This window comes from Chlamydotis macqueenii, chromosome 5 (assembly GCF_036417535.1).
Source record: "Chlamydotis macqueenii isolate bChlMac1 chromosome 5, bChlMac1.mat, whole genome shotgun sequence".
NCBI classification, from domain to species: domain Eukaryota; kingdom Metazoa; phylum Chordata; class Aves; order Otidiformes; family Otididae; genus Chlamydotis; species Chlamydotis macqueenii.
In genome coordinates, this window is record NC_141560.1 from 51045396 (window position 1) to 51063188 (window position 17793).

Sequence of the window (17793 nt, forward strand, 5' to 3'; positions counted from 1 at the left end):
AAAGCCCTGGGGCCGTGTTTTCAAAAACAGGTGCCTCAAAATGTGGTCACAAAATATGCACATCCCAAAAGAGAGCTGTGCAGCAAGCACCGGGCGCTGTGCACACACTGCCCGAGTTGCTAGAGCAGTATGTGTTTTGACTGCCCAGAGTCTGGTGCCACTTAAAGTTACCCCTTCTCACTGAAACATACAGTTTTGCTGAATGTGACTTTAATAAGAGATCCAATGGCGCTCTCGCTGCTTCTGTGTCTCTGTTGCACTTCCTGTATGTTTGACTCGCATGTTTGGGTCCCTGGATGAGAATTGCAATCATTTGTCCTGCTGCATTTTCCCGCCTAATGGTGACTTGCTAACATCTTGCTCCACGCTATTTCTCTGTTTCTGGGATATGTGGGGCTAATAGTGGCACCCATGCTAAAAACAACTCGCTAAGCCTGAACAGGCCTCAGCATGCAATTTCCTGCTACCAGGTCTGCAGTGGTGCCTTTTGCACCTTCCTTCGTGCCAATACTCTTTCTCCACCCTGGAATGTGTGTGCCCTCTCTCCTTCTCCATTCCCACCTCGCTGGTTTGTGACCATTTGCTGTTGTTCATCTCAGCTGAAAACTGAATGGAGAGTAAAGATGTGTGTGCGGGAAACAAGAGGTCCAGGTGGTGAGAGCAGGTCTGATGTCAAACCAAAGCATGACCTAAGAAGAGCCATGGTGCTCATGCTTTCCACTCAGAAAACAAGCCTCTCTCCTGTTTATAGCTAAAATCTTTATCACAGCAGTAGTTTTGTTTTACCAGTATCATATAATTTGCATTGACAATAAGGAGGGTCAGTTCCACTTTGTCATGGTGTTGTATAGCTTTTCAAAACAGAAAGCTCAGAGGCTCTGCTCTTGCAGTAGTCTTCAAGGAATAGAGCATATTTCACCCCATTAATGTGAAAGCATCAGTTCTCTTCAGCATTCAAGTGGCAAAATAGATCCATCAACATGACAGAATTATCTGAGGGATCTTCATTGATGCCTTTTCCCCAAGGGTCAAATAATGGAGACAGGCAAGAATGGAAAGAAAACTGGGCTCATGAAAATTCATGTAATTATTTCTTAGCAAGTCATCGCTACCATTTCGCTTTTGGGCCAGGAGGATGCAGAAATGCTGTTGGCTGGACAGAGACCCTGCAAACCTGGGCTGCTGGCTGCCTTGCATACCCCACCAAGGAGTCCGAGCAAAACACACTGCAGTGAAGAAATGGCATGAATGGCAAACGCGCGATATCCCCTGATCTGTGCTCTGTCTGGGCTACGCTTTGCCAAGGGGGTCTTTTGTTGCACTGTCTGTCAAAAGCTTAGTTTGCACAAAGGCAGGAAGTGAATGGGAGGAGAAGGCAAATGAGATGTTCTCTCTATGACTTCTCAACAAAAAGGTTCGAGTCTCCTCTGCCACGTAATCAAATCCATGCAAATGCCGGGTGTCAGCTGTGTCTAATGGTGGCAGTTTCATAGAAGGACAAAGCGCTGTTTGCTGAAATGTGCGATGGCACCTGTACATTATAACCTATGGATGACCTGCCGGCAATCCCAAGAATCGGAACGCACGTGCAAAATGCACATTTTGCATTGCCTGGGTGTTACGGATCACAGCGCTTTGATGAAAGGACAGTGGGAATCCTGGGTGCGGTCCTGGAGGTGAGTCACAGCTGACATTGCTCTGGGTTGGCCTGGGCTAACAGAGAAGATGCCAGTGGCCCTGTGCAGCCTGTGCCTGACACCCAGTAACACAACGTACAGGTCAGTCATGTCTTAGTCTGAGTTCAGCTCACACTGCTACCTCCATCTCCCTGTTCCCCCAAGGGATACATTTTTGGAAGCCTCTGAGTAGCAAGCTGGTAGCCTAAACTCACACAGGGCAAGAGGTGCGACTGGTGACCACACTGGTCTCTCATGGCAGTCAGAGGGCTCCCAGCCTGGGGCGCCTCATGGTCTAGGGCAGCCCTGCTGCAATGCGTTATGCATTTCACCCTCCCCCTGCCAGGCACCAGCAAAGCAGGGATTTCCATTGTATTTAGGCATAGAGCAGTACAAATCTACAGATGCCTTATTTCTGGGCACCCTATTTGTATTTTAGTGGTCCTTAAGAGGAGGGATGTGTTTGGGTTTGGTTTTCGGTTTTTTTTGCAAGGGTAAACAACAAAGTGGAGACTGAGCCTGATGCAGCCTCTCTCCTTGAAAGCCATCCTGGTGCTTTCCAGCATCACGGAAAGGCAGCCAGGCTCCCAGAGCCCTGCACACCTCCCGTCAGGAATATATACTTGTGTGGAGAGGTACAAGTGCTTCCTTTTTGGTAAGTGCTCTTAAGAGCTGATTAGAGCTTGCAGACACCCACAGAAATTCTTGGGAGGATGGAGAGGGAGATGCCACCTGAACTCCTACTACTTGGGATTAATTCATGCTCGGTGGCGTGTTTCCCTGATGGAGCTGCAGTGGCCCCAGGGATTCATCCTGGGCTTGCTAACCCACCGGCTGGCCCCAGCCCCACTCCTCCTGCGGGCAGGGCTGCTGCCCCTGGTTGCTCCATAGCCCCCAGTCTTGGGTTTCCATCAGAAAGGATCAGCTGTGATGTGTGGGCTGCGGGCGGGTAACACAGAAAATAAATACCTTCACTAGCTTGGAGAGGTTTCCTAGCATCCTAATGGTGCCACCAAGATTCGCTCTAAGAAAACAAGCCTAACAATACTAACGGCAACAAAAACCAGTGCATGCCTAAGGAAGAACTGACAACACAGCTCAGTGTGCTGCTGGTGCAGCACAGCACAGCTGCTGTCTAGAGAGGGCATGTTCCTGAGTTTCTCTTCTATGCCACAAAATCACAATCATACTCATCGCTTGGTGCAGATGTTGGACTGGAGAGCCAAAGCTGATACGTGGAGGTAGCAGCTCAGGACCTGAAGGCCACCGGGGAAGAGGATGGCAGAGCCCTGCTGTGCAACGCTGATGGGGACAATGGCAACACAGCTCTCCTCTCATGGGTGTAAAGGTGTCCGGGTGAAGTGGTGGCCCTTGCTGAGGCAGTGGGCAGCCTCTCCTTGCTGCAGTGTTAGCACTTGGCCAGCTCCCTCATCCTCAGCAGCCCAGAAACCTTTGTGTGCCCGTCCACCTCCACCCCTCCATGAGTGGCTGCGAGTCCTTCTCTTATACACCTGCTGTTGGTTTAATGGCTTTTTTTATTATTTTATTTTATTTTATTTTATTTTATTTTATTTTATTTTATTTTATTTTATTTTATTTTATTTTATCCTGGGCAGCTCGTCTGCGGTTTGGCAGCATCTGCAGTGAACCCTGGCCCATCCCAGGGCGGAGGGGTCCTGTCTGGTGAGGGCTTTGCTGGGGACCAGCTCCATGCTGTGGATGGAGCATTCCTCATCCACCCTTTCAGTAGAGGCGTGCATGCCTTTTGTTACCTTCCAGGGAAGCGGAGGAACAGGATTGCTCAATTAACATATATGTACCTTGGCAGGGCACCAGCCCGAATCACTGGCTCCACCCTGCCTTCCTTCCCTGTAGCCATATCGCTTCCCCCCTCCTTCTTTGACATACCATTCCTCCTCACTATCTAGGCTAATCTTCATCAGTCATTGCCCTGATGCTCTCCTGCTCTGACATGCTCCGAGTTTCAGTACAATTCCTGCGGCAGGTCGTGTCACGTCCTCTCACGCCGGCTGCTTTTCATGGATCCCCGCCGAGGCACTGCACAGCCTTGAGCAAGACTTCTTCTGCTTGCAGTAATTTAGGGCGTCTTTCTTTATTGCTGGCTGTTCAGCTCCCTGGGAGGAGGAGTCAAGGCTTTCAGCTTGCTTTGGAGAGCTGGGTAAAACGCTGCGCAGGGCAGAAACCAGCCAGCATGTTCCAGCTTGAGCTCCTGCCTGTGTGATTTAGACACTGAGGGATGCAGATTGGTTATTTCTGGAATGCCAGAGAGTTTCACTTCGGGTGGTTTTTTGTTTGTTTTCTAGAAGGGCCCAACTGATACCTTGCATATGGCCAGTACACCATGCTCTTTTGAGCAAAAGAGGTCTGCTTCCGCAGCGCTTGCTGCCATGTCTCCGTTGCTGCAGGAGGTACATCACTTCCCTCTCTAGCCCGTGTGTGTGGAGGCAGTGATCGAGGCTCCAGCAAGGGAAGGAGCCATTCCTTCCTCCCTACGCTTCCCATCCTGTCCTGCCCTGTGCTTCTCTGCCTACCTCAATCCTGTCCTCCATCCCTCCAGGCCACATTGACCCCTTTCCTCATCCTTCACTTGCCCTCTCTGTTGCTGCACATCCTTCCCTTTAAAATAGAGGGAGGTAGAATTAAACTAGATCTTAGGAAAAAAATTTTTCACACTGAGGGTGGTAGAACACTGCAACAGGTTGCCCAGAGAGGTGGTGGATACCCCATCCCTGGAAACGTTTAAGCCCAGGTTGGATGAGGCTCTGAGCAACCTGATCTGGTGGGGGATGTCCTTGCTTCTTGCAGGGGGGTTGGACTAGATGACCTTTGAAGGTCCCTTCCAACCCTAACCATTCTATGATTCTATGATTCCCTGTTTGCTTCATATCTTTGCGGGGTTGTGATTTATCACTTATAGACACCTTGCCCTGTCCCCTTGTGACTCAATTTTGCAAGCCTCAGCATGGCATATAAAGAGGTGCCACTCTTTTCTGTAAGGAGTCTGCGAAGACTTGAGCCACTCCAGCCACATCTTGCTGGTGGAGTTGAGTTTTGCAGAGCACCAAACAATGCATAGCACTGAGAGGTTGGTGATGGGGATAATTTTGGTAGGTTTGATTGTGTGGCTGAAGGAGAAGAAGTACCTGAGCCAGTATGAGGAGAAGCCTTGCAGGTCTGGAGTACACAGAGGTGAAAAATCTCCCAGTATGGGCCGCGGTAGCAAATCAGGAGGCTCACTGAAACTGAGCAGGCATGCCCATGTCTGTGATTGCCCCGGCCGCTTGGCTAACATGCAAAAGAGATCTTACTGCCTTTGTGTTTACATCTGGTATCGCTTCCCCGGGCCAGTCACAGGGCTGGGCAATGCCCAGTGTCCCGGGCTGTAATCTGCGGTCTTTGTGCTTTGTTATATAGCGGTTACGTGAGCTGATATTGCAGGGTGCTTTGAATACTAACAACGTGTTTGCATGTTATCTTTTGCCCTAAGTAATTGCAATGGCCCTGACAGACAAGATGTGTCGAGAGAAGGCTGCCCCAGAGAGAGGACATGCTGCATTGAGAGGGGTGCAGCCATGGAAATGGGTCCTGTCCTTACTCTTCGGTAATTTCCCAAAAGACGTTTGGAGCCAGGCTGAGAAATGTAATCAAACCAAGTTATCAACATACCAAATTATAGCAGTCTCACTTTAGATTTCCAGATGTTTCTTCCTCAGGGGTGTTACTGCTGCTGGGTAGCAAATACACTCCTGTAGACACCAGAAATCCTCTTTCATGAAGGACTTCAGTTTCCCAAATCTGTCCTCTCTCTGACGTGGAGCCCTTCTCCCTGTGATCCTTTTAGCTCAGCTGAAACCTTCCACATGTATGCTCTTATGGGTTATATCTCACCAATGACATATAAAACTCCAGCCCAAAACTGAAGAAGGTGGAGCAGACCCCGAGCCCTGGGGCATCTGGCTACCTCACCTGCTCCATCAGCAGAGGGAAGGAGCAGAGCAACGAGAGAGAGGGCACCCCATCCCTGATGGGCAGTCATTTTGTGCCTCCCCCTTCTTACTTCCACCCTAGCAACCAGCAGTTACTGTTATTTTAATTAACAATAAATAAGGAAGAAGGAAGTTCTGAATCCAGGCATATAAAAACGCTTGGCCAAAAAGCAGAAAACAGACAGAAATTAGTTCGAGGAACTAATCTCCTTTCATGGTGACAGTTTTATCCCCTCCTGTAAAGAAAAAGACAAGAGCAAAACATGCCTAGTGCAACCACTAAACCACTAAAAAGGCCAAGAAAAATTGGTTGCTTAACAGCTGGTCTTCAAATAAAGGTGGAACAGAGCCGTGCTTGTCGCAGGACCATTCCCCTATCTTTGCTCACGATGACTAAGATGTTTATCACGCACTAACCCCAGAGCAAGTTACTGCTCTGCAACAGCAACGATGACCCTAAATCTGGAGGTACTCTGTGGTGGTCTCTTTGGACCCGCAGTCCCAAAGCCAGCCTGATGTAGGTGCTTAGCCTGGGCTCACTGGGCCAGCCCTGAAGACCTTTTGGGACCTACATCCAGCCTGGGCTGCAATCCTGATGACAAGGGACCCGTTGAATCCTGCTCCCCTTGTGCCTGCTTGAGTTTTGGCCAAGCCTGGGCAAGCGGCAGCCTGGCTCTACCCCCAGCCCCTCTGCTCTCTCTTCCTGTGCGACCAGCCTCTGCCTGGCCCGTAAGATGATGGGGAGGAGGAGGGCATTAGGCAAATATCCCGAACATCTTAAGATTCCTGCTTAATGAGCACATTTGCTCCATACCGCAGTTTTGCCCTGTATCAGTAATCTTATCAGGCTGAGCCTGCCTCTGCCACCTGCAAGCAGATATCGGGGAGGGGGGGCCATAAACCAGTTTGTTTTAAGTTCCTAGGCGCTAAAGTCAAGAACGAGTTTCAAAGTGAACTTATCGTTTTATTTTTGTCATAAAAAAAAAAAAGAAAAGGGATAAAACATGACCGGCTTGCTTTACGATTTGCTGATTGCAGATGTTTCCTGTCGGGTGGCCGGGGTGCTCGGCTTTCTGTTTGCCATTGCCGAAAGGTGAAGGCGCTTGGCACTGTTTCGGGCACGTGTCGTACAACTGCCGAGCCACTGAGCCTTGCACGCCGCTTCCCCAGGAGGTGCCAAGTCCTACGGCTTCACCTCTCTACGTGCCTGCGTGCGTGCAAAAGGACTTTCGTATCTGTACTCCCGGTAAAACCATGTTTCCAAAAGGAGTCATAGAGACTAGGAGAAGAAAACAAGGTGTGGTAACATGTAACTGCCCACTGCCACTTCAAGTGGGTTTTAAAATATTTTCTGGCCAACTGCTCAGACGTCTTACTCATACCAGGTCCAGGCCGGATCCTGACCAGCAAACAGGCAGAGGATTGTACTTGACCTCACCTGTGGGCTCATCAAGTTCTGCAGTCTGGAGCCCGGACACTGTCCAGGGGTTCAGCACTGGCCCACTCCCAGCTGCATTTGTCTTTTAGCCTGGCACAGGCTTTATCACATTCAGGCACAAACCAACACAATGGCACTGTCATCATTGTTAAAGAACAGAACAAAACATAAATCCCTTATTTCTACAAGTATATTACAAATATGTAGGATCTCAAGTATTTGAAAGCAATCTTGACCAATTCTGTCATCCCTTAAACAGAGGAAAAGTCTGCTTTTTCAAGAAAGTTCTGAAGCCCCATTCTTTTTTCAAGTGGTAAGTTGCACCAAATGTCTCAGTAGAGATCTAGAGTGACAGAAATCCCACAGAAGACCCATGCTGGACACAGCACTGGTGACGTGAAAAATGTGATTTCTCTCTCTTTGGACTGTTTACCTTGTCGACACCAACAGCATCACATCCAGGTACTGCCCACCTCCCTCACTAAGCATGCCATGCCTGTGTCGAAGGAGTGTAGATACACGGTCTATGGAAACAGGGTGTGTTTCCAGGCAGAGGTTTGGCTGAGCAGCAAAGCTCAGCATCTCCCAGCAAAGCAAGACAGCATGCGCATGTGCCCGGCGTGCTGCCATTGAAGACACTGCAGTCTGCACAAGCCCAAAAACTCACGCGCTTCACGCTTTTTAGTGGGGTCTGCCTGAGGTGAGCAGGGGCATGCAAAGCCAGACGATGAAGCAAGGAGGGGATTTTTGGTATCCAGCCCTAACCACTGGCCCGTGCCTCTGCCCGGGCAGGCATGCCAATGCTGAGTGGCCAGGCTGCAGGTACGCCGGAGCGCTTGCAACCCCATGGCTCCGTGTGTGCACGCACAGAAGTTGCTGACATGGGTCAGGATGAGAGATGCCAGCCTGATCCTGGAGACAGGGAGGGATCACTGTGAGCAGCCTTGGGCTCAGGTTTGGGAGCAAACCATTCAGATGAATACTCTGCTGAACACGTCACTGAGTTGCCCTCCCAGAGCAGAGACCTGCATCCAAACACCCCTGCTATATATGAACGGGAAAAAAAACCCCAAACCTCTGAGACAGAAGAATGTGAGGCTCTAAGGGTTGTTTTTTCCCCTCTTGCTCCCTTGCTGAGCCATGAGGACACAGGGTAGCTGGAGGCATAGCTTGCTCAGGATCTGTCAGCTCCCCAGCCCTACCCTGCGCTTTAAACAGGACAAACAGGTTATGACATTAAAGTTTCAAAACCTGGAGGGGGGGGTTCCTTGCACGGGAGAGGTTAACACAGGGGCACTCCAGGCCCCCAGAGAAGGGGAGGGGATGCTTTCAGGTTTGAAATGCAGATGCAACTTTTCCAAAATCGGAGCTGGCTCAGAAGAAAACCAAACCGGCTCTCCCCACCCACCTTTCTCCTCCTCCGGCAGCTCTGCGAAGCGCCGTACCTCAGCAGGCAGAGGCTCAAAAACACATCGCCATAGGGCAAGGCTGTATCTCACCCTGATCCGAGCAGCCCTGGCTGGGGCAGCTGCCGCCAGCCCAGGGCCAGGCTTCATACACCCAGCTGGGGAGCGCTTGGGCATCCAGATGCCAACCAGCTGCAGGGGGAAACTGCGCTCTCCTCCCTGAGTACCAACAGCCCAAACCTACTTGAAGATGGATAGTCTTAAACCCTGAGACTGCGGAGATGCTGCCGGTCAGGTCTCTGTGCCATTCCTATCATCACGGTGGAAGTGATGCTGGAAGCTAACAGGCACAAGTGGGTCTTGGTTTTATTACTCCAACTATGTGTTGGCATGGGAGGGCTGCAGGCAACCCCCAGAGTGGAGACATGAGGGGTTTTGACAGGATTGAGGGGAAAGCATGTGTCCTGGGAGGCAGGGAGGAAAGTTCTTGCTCCTGGGCACGAGATCTCTTCCCTGCCATGCCTGGAGTTTCTTGCATAACCAGCAGTTTATGGAGGGTAAGAGGAAGGAAAACTGCTTTTTGAGTGCCCTGTGGCCTGGGGTGCCCCTCAGCTTGTGCCCTCACCTCTCTACTGCAGGGACTGGAGCACAGAGGGGTCAACCCCAAATTCGGGCTGCCCCCATGCCCCCAGGGTAGCACTCAGCGCTATAGTACAGAGCTGCCCCGGTGGGGCAGCAAGCAGGAGCTGGGTGCCAAAGCCCCTCACTGCAAGGTGCATTGCTGTGCTCACTCCAGCACCCCCAGGGCAATCTGCAAAAGGAGCATGTTCTCTCTAAAAGATGAGAAAAGCCTTGGAGAGCTTGGAAGAGTGACTTGTGAGATATTAACTGACCTGCAGATTTGGCAACATACCTAGAAGTTGCTGTAATGTGAAGGACTCCTTTAGGGTCCAAAACACCCTGTAAGAGACACCCCGGGAACAGCAGCACCCAAGCAGCCAGCTGATGTTACCTCGGGACTGCCTGCACTGCCTGGGAGGGAGGGAGAGGGGAAAAAGCAGCTTTTTGGGATGAGAGTAGCCACTAAGCATATGGATTTTGCAGGCTGCAAGAAGTACTTGTTACACTCCAGCAGCACTCGCACTGTACTTTGTTTCCTTAAAACTGCCAGGAGCCTTCCCATGGGATTTAATATACAACTTTACAAGAGAACACAGTATTTCCACTGGTTTACAGTGCAAAGGTGCATGGCATCAGGAAAGTAACTGATGTGCATGGTCCAAGGGCTTTTTGGTGCTGACGGCATAGGGCATAGAGTGGGAAACCCCCAGGGACTCTTAACAGGAGCCCCAGAGGCTGGCCACGGACCTGGGCTCCTTCCCAGCTCCAACACAACTCCAGGAGGTCCTCTTTAATCTCAGTGGCAAAAAGAGCATTTCTTAGCCAAGAGAGGGTGCGGCAGGGAGGGAAGTGCTGTGCATGAGTGTTCCTCAGCTCAGCTCCACCATCCCTGGGTGCAGGATGTCGTGCACGCGCCAGCTGAGCATCCCAAGAGGCCCCAGCTGCTCTCGGACCAGGGTGGTGGAAAGGGCAAGCAGAGAGAAAGCTGCTCCCCTCGCCTCCTGCGCCCACTGGCTTACAGGTCTCCAGGCCCTGGGAGGGTGACAACCTGACATTTCTCCTTCTGTCTCCAAGTGTCACTTCTCAGCACAGCCAAGGATCTGCCCAAGCTCCCTGTCCCCCGCGGTGCTTTGGAGGGTGCCCACTGCAGCCGCTGCACCCAGTGGGAGGGAGTGAGAGAAACGGGGGGCAGAGTGGGGTGGGATGGAGCTGACAGCAGTCAGGAAGCCCCCAACTGGCAAGCAGATCAGGCTTTCACTCCCAGCCATTGTGGGATTGGTCTCTATGGATCTCTATGTTATTTTTAAAAAATAATTTCTTCTAGCTTCTGAAGCCCTCCAGTGCCAAGCTGTCATTTTGCTCTTTTAATCGTATTTTGTGCCTGTGCAGCTCTCTAGGCAAGTCTGCAAGCTGCTTCCAAGCTCTCTCAACACTTAACCATTTACAGCCTGAAAGACATGCTGAGATGTTTTTCTCCTTTCTGGAGGGTGGATCCTTCCCCCCTTTCTCCTGCCTTTCAGAGGCTGCTGGAGCTGGTGCTACAGTTACAGTTTAGTTGCAGTCAGATCCCTGTGAAGAAGTGGGGAGACCATCTGGACGAGAAAAGAAAGCTAGTCCTCAAGGAAACCCCCTTGTGCCTCCTGGTTTAGCTCAGATCTAGGGCTAAGGGAAGTAAAACCAAAATATTCTAAAATCTTTGCTGTTCTCAGCAGCTTTCCAAAGAGAGACAAAGGGGTGAAATGGTGGTGTGGAAAAGAGCTAAAACGGATTCAATAGCACACATTCTCTGTTTGGCAGGGAGCAGTTACCAGAATCTCCGAGAAGATGCACCCAGCTCCTGGCACCCCTCTGGTTCTTCAGCTGGGCTTGCTCTGGCACAAGCTGTACATTACCAGCAGAAATTTTTGAAACCCAAAGGTCTGCTGGATCTCCTGGAAGCATGAGCTCTTCCCAACAAACCTAGGAGCAAGGAGGCAGGATGCTATTTCAACACAGAAGATGCTGTAACGCACAGCATCTTCTTCAGCAGTCTCCAGAAGTGGCACTCAGCTGCCCTGGCACATTTGCAAGTGCCAGGGACACCCCACCAAAGAGACATTTCAAGCAGAGATTATAATACTGGTGTGTATGGGGCAGGAAAATATTTCCTGTGCTTTTTGTCATTTGCATCGAGTCATATAGAGACCCATGTAAGCACATAACACCTGCCAGAGGGTGACATGGAAGCTGCCCCTCAGAGCAAGGGCAGAGTAGTGCTGGAAAGAAGCTCAGATCATGGAAAATGAGATGGACAGCTGCTTTGGGGTACCCAAGTCTCATTTTTTAAATGACAGAAGAGCTGGCTCTTTCCAGATAGAAAGCAGGTAAGGAGGTGGCCCTGCTGCCCTAGGCTTTTTGTGCAAGCAAACAGCTGGCAGGGCAGCAGAGGACATATCCACAGGGACACTTGTTGCTGGATAGAAGCAGGGGAAGCACATCTGAAGCGGGTGGGAAGCAGAGCATCTCACACCAGTGATGATCACATGAACCTATTTATATGCTGGAGAAAGAGGGCTCCCAGGGACTTCAACGGAGCTGCTGCAGCACCTGGAATAGTTTCAGTGGGATTTGTATCTCCCTCACCTTCTTCCTGCTCTCACCCTCTTCTTCTTTCAGCTACACCTTTTGTCTGCAGATCAGTCTCTGCAAAGGGGCACCTCTGAAACGAAGCCTCGCAGCATCTGCCTGTCGAAGTTCCATCCCCTCTCTGTAGCAGCAGTGACATTTAATGGACCCCAGCCTTGCAAAGATGACACCTCTGCATTTCAACCCAATGCATGGATCAACCAGTGGGCTTATGTTACTGTAAGCAGGGGCAGATGGTGAGGACAAGCGTGTTGCTCAAGTATAAACAGCAGCAGGAGGGGATGACAAAGGTGGTGTACTGGTGCTGCAAGAGACCTGCTACTGGTAATTGCCTGTAAAAAACTCCAGTGAGATCCAGGGTGAGTTTGCAGGCTTGGTAGTTAGATGAAGTTCAACAAGGCCAAGAGCAAGGCCCTGCACATGAGTTGGGGCAATCCCAAGCACAAATACAGCCTGGGTAGAGAATGGATTGAGAGCAGCCATAAGGAGAAGGACCTAAGGGTGTTGCTGGATGAGAAGCTCAACATGAGCCAACAATGTGCACTTGCAGCCCAGAAAGCCAACCGCATCCTGGGCTGCATCAAAAGAATCATGGCCAGCAGGTCAAGGGAGGTGATTCTGCCCCTCTACTCTGCTCTGGTAAGACCCCACCTGCAGTACTGCATCCAGCTCTGGAGCTCCCAACATAAGAAGGATGTGGACCTGTTGGAGAGGGTCCAGAGGAGGGCCACAAAGATGATCAGAGGGCTGGAGCACCTCTCTTATGAGGACAGGCTGAGAGAGTTGGGGTTGTTCAGCCTGGAGAAGAGAAGGCTCCAGGGAGACCTTATAGTGGCCTTCCAGTACCTAAAGGGGGCTTATAAGAAAGACTAGGACAAACTTTTTAGCAGAGCCTGTTGTGACAGGACAAGGAGTAATGGTTTTAAAATAGAACAAGGCAGATTTAGACTAGATAGAAGGAAGACTTTTTTTTTTTTTTACAGTGAGGGTGGTGGAACACTGGCACAGGTTGCCCAGCGAGGTGGTGGATGCGCCATCCCTGAAAACATTCAGTGCCAGGTTGGACGCAGCTCTGAGCAACCTGATCTGGTTGGAGATGTCCCTGCTCCTTTCAGGTGGGTTGGACTGGATGGCCTTTGAAGGTCCCTCCCAACCTCAACCATTCTATGATTCTATTAAAAATGCTCTCCCTCACAGGACAGGAATTTGCCCCATGGCAGATCCCAGCCTCTTGCCCTGCAAGCTGCACATGTGTTGGGCTACGTAAAATGTAGCTGGGTTGCATCCTTGCTTGGAGCAGTGGCAGGGCTGGGACACATGCCTATGCGACACAAACCGCCATGCGTTCCCTCACCATGCAGCATCTCTGCAGCCTCTGCTGCCTTCCTGCTTCTTTTAACTGTGCTCCACATGTTTCTCTGTGGACCTGAAAACTTAGCCTGCCCCTCTAACTCTACAGTGAACAGGTCCTATTTACTCTTCATTATAATAATTAATGCTATTACTTTTATTATGAGGCTACCTAGAATGTGCCTTCGAGGGATGTATTAGAGGAGATGATGGCTAAACACACGGGATAAGACAGGCTCTGCCCTGCAGACTTGATAGCCAGGGGTGTACATCTTCCTTGACTTGGAAATATGCCGGTCACGCTTCTACTTGATTACAGGTGCCAATTTGGTAAAACACAGTTGTTGAACACAGCTTTATGAACGTGTTCCTCCTTTCAAATTCTATTTCCCACTTCCCTGAATGAGTCACAGATAAGAAGACCTTGTCAATGCTTGCCTGAGAGTTTCCAAACCTGTTTATGCTGGTCTCGTTCTGGTCATGCAAGGAAAGCGCTGCTGGGATGGAGGTACTCTATGTGCAAACACATACAGCAGGAGCAGAGCGAGGGCAATGGCTATCTTTGCACCCCAGCCTTTTCTTTTTCAGCACCTGAGCTCTTTGCTCTCCTGTAGAGAGGGTAAAAAGAAAGAAGCATGCGCTGGGGGCAGGGGGTGATGGTGTGGCAGGTTATGTCTCCCCAAGATGCTACATGTTCATCAGCTGGAGCTGGTGCTGTGGGCTGACTGTTTGTCCCCTCTCCTGGGTGTGTGACAAGGGATCTGCAGGCTTCCCAGCAGGCCCTCCACTCGGCAGAAAAGACGGTGACACTACTGCATTTGCAGCAAACTTGATGTAGTTTTGCCTTTCTTGCTTCCCCTTCTTTGCTGCCACGTGACCTCCTTGCAAGTGGCCTCTCACAAAACTGGCTGTGCTCCCCCCTGTAGCTCCAGCAGAAGAAATGCAAAGAGAGACAGAGAAGCAGCCAGCGCCTGCCACATCCTGGCAAGCCTGTGTGCCTGCCAAAAATGACAGCGGGGTTTCCTACAAGTCTTCAAGCACTTAGATGGAGACTGGGAAATGCTGCGATCAGCAAGGAATAAGGTATGGGGTGCCATAGCAGGGGCTGAGAAATGCATTGGTGAGTGAGAAGGGCTCCAACCCTGCAGTGGTGACAACGACATGGGACAGACTGGGCGCATGGTTAGAGCTGACTGCTGAGACTGAGGGCCAAACCCTCAAGATGACCTTGAAAACTTGGAAGCGTCTTTAAAAAAACCCCAAACTTTGAAGTCAACAGTAGCCCTGGCACCTCTGCCAGTGTCCTGGCAGAAAACATGCCCTCTTGGGCAGATGAGTCTGCCCAGCACATTTACAAAACACCAGTCAATCCTGCTGTGTTGGCAGAGGGAGCTGCTGCAGCCACGTAGCCCCAGAGAGAGTAGAAATCAGGAACATCCATGTTCCAGGCAAAAGCTGCTTTTTATTGGTGTTCAGAGGGTAAAAGAATGGGTTGCAAAGGGACAGGAGCATCAAGAGATGAGATGTAGTGCTGGGCACGGCTCATGGCCATCACTAAAGTGTCCTTCGGGGATATGCCCAAGTTGGGACTACTTCTCTCGTGGCTGGCCACGGGGTAAGGCAGCTGGTCTCATCGGGGCAGCGCTGACCACTGTTGAAACAGCAGTGATTGGCCTTACGTGGGGGTGCTTTGCTGTGACAGCCAACAGGACAAAACTAAGGGGTGTCTGAGACGTAGGCATGGGTGCCCACCTCCTAAGGGCCTGAACTGCTGACTGTCATGGCTTGGTTCCTTGAGGCCACCCACCCCAAGGGAAGGGAGGGAGCCAGGCTGCCACGATGGGATCCACTGAGTGCCAAAAACCCCATCTTCTCTTTCAGGGCTAATGGAGGAGTCACTGAGCCTCTGGGAGACGGAGTGCTGTAAATCATCGCCTCACTGCCTTCTTGAACAACTTGTCACCTGTACACCACCATCTTTCTGCAGGTCCCCATCCATCAGAAATGATGACAGCTCAGCAATGGCGTGGGGTGCCTGGGGAGGGGGAGAGCAGAGACAGAACTGGGTGAATTCTGTAGGAATTTTGGTAAAAGTGAATACAGATCAAAATTCTCCAGAGACTTTAAGGCAGATGGTAACAAACTGGAGATCACTGTCGACCTCAGGAAACCACCATAAGATTACCAACACTTTGTACTGCATTTTAGAAGTCTGTCACTCCTCAAGTGAGAAACTAATTTATTGGGTTATTTTCCCTGCGAACAATAATTCTGCAAGCACAAGCTTTGCCCTAGGGCGTGTGTAGCGTGTGAGGAAAAAGGAAACAAAAGCGTTGTCTTTACATCTTGTAGCAAACCCTGAAATGCTCTGGTGCGGGCCTGGAGAGGGGCTCCGCAGCTGCACCTACGGGGCCGTGGCCACCCGGCTCCGTCAGCAGGGAGGCCCCTGGCTCGTTCGCCCTTCGCAAGGCCGGGTGCCCGGGGGCAGCGCTGCTGCCCGCCCGCTCCCTCCTCCCCAGGCCGAGCCGCCGCGCCCGCCCGGGAGATCTGCGGGCTGAGGGTGCCGGGGCCTCCGGCGGGGCCGCAGCGCCGCCCGCCGCGCAGCTGCCGTACTGCGGCCGTAAGGCGGCCCTGCCGTTGCCGCACCGCGGCCGTGCTGCTGCCGTACGGGCCCGCTCCGCCCGGGCCGGTGCCGGCAGAGCCAGGGAGGGGTGAGGGTCTGCAAGTCCCGTAACTCCGGTTCGTACCCTCCACCTTCGCCTTCCCCAGGATTCAGCGGCCTTTGGGGCGGCAGACCAGCGGGATCCGCTCAGCCGTGGAGATGCTGGGGCGGGCAGGCCGCAGCTCGGCAGCCGTGAGGGGTGGGACTGAGAGGTCCCAGCGCTCCGTGCCGCCTGGAGACCACGAGGTGAAACCTCATGAAGTCCAATCGGGCCAAGTGCAGAGTCCTGCACATGGGTCGGGACACAGCCAAGCACAGGCTTGGGTGAAGAATGGATGGAGAGCAGCCCTGAGGGGGACTTGGGGCTGCTGGTGGACGAGAAGCTCAATGTGGGCCGACAATGCGTGCTTGCAGCCCAGAAGGCCAACCGCATCCTGGGCTGCATCAAGAGGAGCGTGGCCAGCAGGTCGACGGAGGTGATCCTGCCCCTCTGCTCTGCTCTGGTGAGACCCCACCTGGAGTACTGCGTCCAGTTCTGGAGCCCCCAACATAAGAAGGACATGGACCAGTTGGAGAAGGTCCAGAGGAGGGCCACGAAGATGATCAGAGGGCTGGAGCACCTCTCCTGTGAGGACAGGCTGAGAGAGTTGGGGCTGTTCAGCCTGGAGAAGAGAAGGCTCTGGGGAGACCTTACAGCAACCTTCCAGTACCTAAAGGGGGCTTAAGAGAGATGGGGAGAAACTCTTTAGCAGGGCCTATTACGACGGGACAAGGGATAATGGTTTTAAAATAGAAGTGGGTAGATTTAGACTAGATAGAAGGAAAAAAAAAATTTACACGGAGGATGGTGAAACACTGGCACAGGTTGCTCAGCGAGGTGGTGGATGCGCCATCCCTGGAAACATTCAGTGCCAGGTTGGACGCAGCTCTGAGCAACCTGATCTGGTTGGGGATGTCCCTGCTCCTTGCAGGGGGGTTGGACTAGATGGCCTTTGAAGGTCCCTTCCAACCCAAACTATTCTGGTTCTGTGACATCTCCAGCATTGTGCCCCAGCATTGCCCTCCTGCCTGTGCCCTGTCTGTCACAGATGCTTCTCCTGCCCTTGTCCAGCTCTGCCTGGGCAAAGCATATGAGATGGAGGCCTAAAGCAGAGCACAAACTGCTCACACATCCACCTTAGCCTTGCAACGAGCTAGGCAGGGGAATCAACCTGTAGGAGCAGAAGGATTTTAGCAAAGGCCTCCCTGCTGCTAGGATGGCATGTTCCAACCCCTGCTTGTTACCTTGCACCTCTCGGCCCCTCATGCACCCTGCTAGAAAGTCCCTCATTCATCATGGCCAGCTCCTTCCTGATAGTCTCAGACATGCAGAGATTGTCCCTGTCTTGCAAGGGTAAACTATTTAATCCATTTTACGTCTTAAAACACACTACACAGAAAAATGACAGATCCCTTTGTATTCACTGCACCACCAGTTCATTCCCTATCTGCAAAGCTTACCAGCCAGGTTAATTTTCTTTCAGACCACTGGTTAAAATATCAAAGAGTGTTGGCTGGAGAGGATGCTGTCCTCTTTTTTTTTTTTTTTTTTGCCAGCTGTGCTGTACTTTGGGCTAGTTCTCCATGGCTTTTATACTGCACAACTAACACTTCTTTGCATTTTACCTTCGCTCCCTAAACAGAAAAGCTTTGTGTCTGTCATGTGGGCTACCTTAAATTAAGACTACATTGTTTGAAAGGGCTTTGCCATGGGACTGCCCTAGACCAGCTTGGATGCACTGCTCCCCACAAGGTGATGGTGCAATGAAGACCTGTCCTTGCACCAGGGCAGCACCTCTGTCTTTTTTCCCGTAAAGAGATCACGTCTTCCTATTTTGCTGTGCCTCCCAATTCCAGCTGTCTCTGATGTCGCTGCAAAGTGCGACCAAAAAATCTATACTTCTTCAATACCCTATACATCGCCCAGTAAAGGGCTAATAGGAGAGACAGAGCACTTGAGAGGCCGATC